We start from the raw sequence: 5360 nt of genomic DNA on the forward strand, positions 1-5360 counted from the left end.
ATTTACATTATTGTAATTAAGTTCAAGATTATTTACTGATACTTTTTTGAGTTCTAGTTACTGTACTAGCTACTGATGACACCAAAAGAAAATAGAACACAGATTCTGTCTTTGAGTAGCTCAAAATCTGGTACAGATATAGACTAGATCAATTCAGTACCTTGTGTTATATGCTATAAGAAATAAAAGGAAAAAGAGAAAACTGAAGAAAAAGGAAAGTTATATTTAAACTGTACTTTAAGAATAAATATGGCTCATCATTCCATAAGAGGAGAGCATTAGGGTACTATAAGCAGAAGGATCTAGCATAAATTATGTTTCAAGTGCTTTTATATGTGGCAGCCTGAATAACATACGGAACAAACAGTTGTTACATTTTGGGGAAGTTTACCTTCATAAACTGTATTCTGAATCATTTTGTATAAAAAATGCACTTGACTTTAATAATTGTTATATGGGTGACTTGATTGGTCTTTTTGCTGAATATTATTTTGAATGTATTTGGATTACATAGAGGTTGCAACACTTTAGAGATACATTTTCAAACAAGTTTAAGCATCTAGAATTAGCCACAAAACGAGAAATGGTGAAAAACTTCTAGAGAGTCTCTGCATAGAAGAAGAGTTATCACAGATTCCATAGGCTAATTTTACATTTATTTTTAATTATAGAAAGTATCCTGGGAGAGGACTGGAGGACACCAGCATGAACAAGTTGAAATCATCGCAGAAGGATAAAGTTCGTCAGTTTATGATCTTCACAAAGCCTAGTGAAAAAACAGCAGTAAGTTGTCTATCTCTAAATGACTGGAAGTTAGATGTTGCAACAGATAATTTCTTCCAAAATCTGTATATGAGAGAGTGTAAAATGATCATTGGACAGGAAGAAGTTAGAACAACTGTACAATAGATACAAAGATTCTCAAGATGAGAATAAAATTGGAATAGATTGTATACAGCAGTTCTATGATGACCTGGCACTCGATCCAGCCAGGATTAGTGTGTTGATTATTGCACGGAAGTTCAGAGCAGCAACACGTGTGAGTTCTCCAAACAGGAGTTCATGGGTGGCATGACAGAATTAGGATGTGACAAGATAGAAAAACTAAAGGCCTAGATAACCAATATGGAACAAGAATTGAAAGAACCAGGAGGATTTAAGGATTTTAGGATTTTTACTAGTTTACTTTTAATTTTGCAAAGAATCCAGGACAAAAAGGATTAGATCTAGAAATGACCATTGCATACTGGAACTTAGTGCTTGATGGAAGATTTAAATTCTTAGACTTATGGAATAAATTTCTGTTGGAACATCATAAATTATCAATACCAAAAGACACTTGGAATCTTCTTTTTTTAAATATATTTTATTGCATTTTAGGTTTTGGAGTACATGTGAAGAACATGCAGGATTTTTGCATAGGTACACACATGGCAATGTTGTTTGCCGCCTTCCTCCCCATCACCTATATATGGCATTTCTCCCCATGTTATCCTTCCCCAACTCCCCACCCCATGCTGTCCTTCCTAGTTCCCCCCGACAGACCTCAGTGTGTGATGCTTCCCTCCCGTGTCCATGTGTTCTCATTGTTCAATACCTGCCTATGAGTGAAAACATGCGGTGTTTGATTTTCTGTTCTTGTGTCAGTTTGCTGAGAATGATGGTTTCCAGGTTTATCTGTGTCCCTACAAAGGACATGAACTCATCATTTTTGATGGCTGCATAGTATTCCATGGTGTATATGTGCCACATTTACTTTGACCAGTCTATCGTCCATGGGCATTTGGCTTGGTTCCAAGTCTTTGCTATTGTAAACAGTGCTGCAATGAACATTCATGTGCATGTGTCCTTATAATAGAATGATTTATAATCTATTGGATATATACCAAGTAATGGGATTGCTGGGTCAAATGGAATTTCTATTTCTAGGTCCTTGAGGAATCGCCACACTATCTTCCACAATGGTTGAACTAATTTACACTCCCACCAACAGTATAAAAGTGTTCCTATTTCTCCACATCCTCTCTACCATCTATTGTCTCGAGATTTTCTAATGATCACCATTCTAACTGGTGTGAGATGGTATCTCAATGTGGTTTTGATTTGCATTTCTCTAATAATCAGTGATGATGAGTATTTTTTCATGTGTTTTTTGGCCTCATATATGTCTTCTTTTGAAAAGTGTTTGTTCATATCCTACTCCCACTTTCGGATGGTTTTGTTTGTTTTTTTCTTGAAAATCTGCTTTAGTTCTTTGTAGATTCTGGATATTAGCCATTTGTCAGATGGGTAGATTGCAAAATTTTTTTCCTATTCTGTTGGTTGCCGGTTCACTCTAATGATTGTTTCTTTTGCTGCACAGAAGCTCTGGCGTTTGATTAGATCCCATCTGTCTATTTTGGCTTTTGTTGCCAGTGCTTTTAGTGTTTTAGTCATGAAGTCCTTGCCTATGCCTATGTCCTGAATGGTTTTGCCTATGTTTTCTTCTAGGGTTTTTATGGTATTAGGTCTTATGTTTAAGTGTTTAATCTATCTGGAGTTAATTTTAGTGTAAGGTGTCAGGAAGTGGTCCAGTTTCTGCTTCCTGCACATGGCTAGCCAGTTTTCCGAGCACCATTTATTAAACAGGGACTTCTTTCCCTATTGCTTCTTTTTGTCAGGTTTGTCAAAGATCAGATGGTTGCAGATATGTGGCATTGCCTCTGAGGCCTCTGTTCTGTTCCATTAGTCTATATCTCTGTTTTGGTACCAGTAACATGTTTTGATTACTGTAGCCTTGTAGTGTAGTTTGAAGTCAGGTAGTGTGATGCCTCCAACTTTGTTCTTTTTGCTTAGAATTGCTTCAGCTATGCGGGCTGTCTTTGGGTTCCATAGGAAGTTTAAGGTTTTTTTTTTCCAGTTCTGTGAAGAAGGTCATTGGTAGTTTGATGGGGATAGCATTGAATCTATAAATTACTTTGAGCAGTATGGCCATTTTCACAATATTGATTCTTTCTAACTATGAGCATGGAATGTTTCTCCATCTGTTTATGTCCTCTCTTATTTCGTTGAGCAGTGGTTTGTAGTTCTCCTTGAAGAGGTCCTTTACGTTCCTTGTTAGTTGTATTCCTAGGTATTTTATTCTCTTTGTAGCAATTGTGAATGGCAGTTCGTTCTTCATTTGGCTCTCTTTATGTCTGTTACTGGTGTATAGGAATGCTTGTGATTTTTGCACATTGATTTTGTATCCTGAGACTTTGCTGAAGTTGTTTAAGGAGATTTTGGGCTGAGATGATAGGTCTTCTAAATATACAATCATGTCATCTGCAAATAGAGACAATTTGACTTCCTCATTTCCTAACTGAATACCCTTTATTTCATTTTCTTGCCTGATTGCTCTGATTAGAACTTCCAATACTATGCTGAATATGAGTGGTGAGAGGGGTCATCCTTGTCTAGTGCCAGATTTCAAAGGGAATAATTCCAGTTTTTACGCATTCAGTATGATATTGGCTGTGGGTTTGTTATTAATAGCTTTTATTATTTTGAGATATGCTCTGTTGATACCTAGTTTATTGAGAGTTTTTAGCATAAAGGGCTGTTGAATTTTGTCCAAGGCCTTCTCTGCATCTGTTGAGATAATTATGTGGTTTTTGTCTTTGGTTCTGTTTATGTGGTGAATTACATTTATAGACTTGTGTATGTTGAACCAGCCTTGCATCCCCGGGATGAAGCCTACTTGATCATGATGGATAAGCTTTTTGATGTGCTGTTGCAATTGGTTTGCCAGTATTTTATTGAAGATTTTTGCATCTATGTTCATCATGGATATTGGCCTGAAGTTTTCTTGTTGAGTCTCTGCCGGGTTTTGGTATCAGGATGATGTTCGTCTCATAAAATGATTTGGGAAGGATTCTCTCTTTTTGGATTGTTTGGAATAGTTTCAGAAGGAGTGTTACCAGATCCTCTTTGTATGTCTGGCAGACTGCTTTGGTAATGGCATACTGCCTCAATAATGGCGGACTGCCTCAGTAATTATGGACTGACTCAGTAATGGTGGACTGCCTCGGTAATAGCAGACACCCTTCCCCCACAGAGATGGACTGTCCAGGGTCCAGCTGTGCTTGCTGTGATACTCTCAATCCAGAGTATTTTAGATTGCTGGTCTTTGTGGGGTTGGGACCGGCCGAGCCAGATCACCTGACTCCCTGTTTCAGTCCCCTTTTTATCAGTTGAATGGATGACTCTGTCTCCCAGGTGTTTTTGTCACCAGTTGAAAAGGCACCCGGATTTGTGTGAGTTTTTGTGTGGAGACCTGCTGCGCCAGCTGAAACGGCCGTGCTCAAGGCTCATGGCGCTTTTCTGCCTGGGAATCTCCTGGTCTGTGGGCAGTAAAAATTTGTTTGGAAATGCGATAATCACTCATCCTCTGCATTTTCACTGTGAATTGCAATCCAGAGGTGTTCCTATTTGGCCATCTTGGATTCCCCAGAGTCTTCTTTTAGACTTCAGTACAATGATTGCAGATTACATGTCTAATTATGAAGAAGAAGAAGCATGGCCTGTTCTTATTGATGACTTTGTGGAATTTGCACACCCTCAAATTGCTGGGACAAAAAGTACAACAGTGTAGCACTAAAGGAACCTACTAGAATGTACACAGTCTGTACAATAAATACAACAGAAAATTGTATAGTCAGTTTGTGCTGACTGGACTGAACTGAAGATCAATCCTCACAATTCAGACTGAGGGTTCAGACAAAATTTTAGGGATACATCTTGGACCATATTATATTTCGTTCTTCTAATGGTGGTTTTGGCTTGTCTTCTAATCTGGGCCACTCTAAACATTTATAATTCCAACATTGTGGATTTCATTTTATATCTGTGGACCATCCTAGTTTATTCTCCCATAAGTCTTAGAAGCATAATGGTGATTATTTTGAAGTTTCCATTCTTGCAAAAAGCACAATGCTGTATTTATCAAAAAACAGTTGGCATAAGAATTAAACATATGAACACCACAAAACAATTTATAACAACTTCTTAAATATATGCTTTGGGCTATTTACAAAGACTATTCTAATAGTACTTCCAATGAGAGTGATATATTTACGTGTACTGGATCTGGAATGGTGTTTTGGTTGGGGGAATTTTTTTTTCCTGGCAAATCACGTGTTGTTGATGTGACTAGACTATCTGATGAAAAAAAAAAATGTCAGAATAACCAACATGAAAAATTTTCAGGATAACTTGGTGCCTACCTGAAAAATGTATTGTGTTTCAGACTTTTGATTTCAAACAGTTCCACAGAACTAGTCTCTGCTTACCTTACCCATGTTTATGTATAGTTGTCCTACAGGGAGCTTTTATTTAGAAAA

The 5360-nt window shown here is 37.4% G+C and overlaps 1 pseudogene; it reads left to right on the top strand.

Annotated features, from left to right (window-relative positions):
• The first annotated feature begins 705 nt into the window (after window positions 1–705).
• On the top strand, window positions 706–4612 carry LOC105723052 (DCN1-like protein 1; annotated as a pseudogene).
• The last annotated feature ends 748 nt before the right edge of the window (window positions 4613–5360 follow it).

Source organism: Aotus nancymaae, unplaced genomic scaffold (genome assembly GCF_030222135.1).
Source record: "Aotus nancymaae isolate 86718 unplaced genomic scaffold, 86718_ANA_hifiasm-v0.15.2.pri h1tg000011l, whole genome shotgun sequence".
In the NCBI taxonomy this organism is placed as follows: Eukaryota; Metazoa; Chordata; class Mammalia; order Primates; family Aotidae; genus Aotus; species Aotus nancymaae.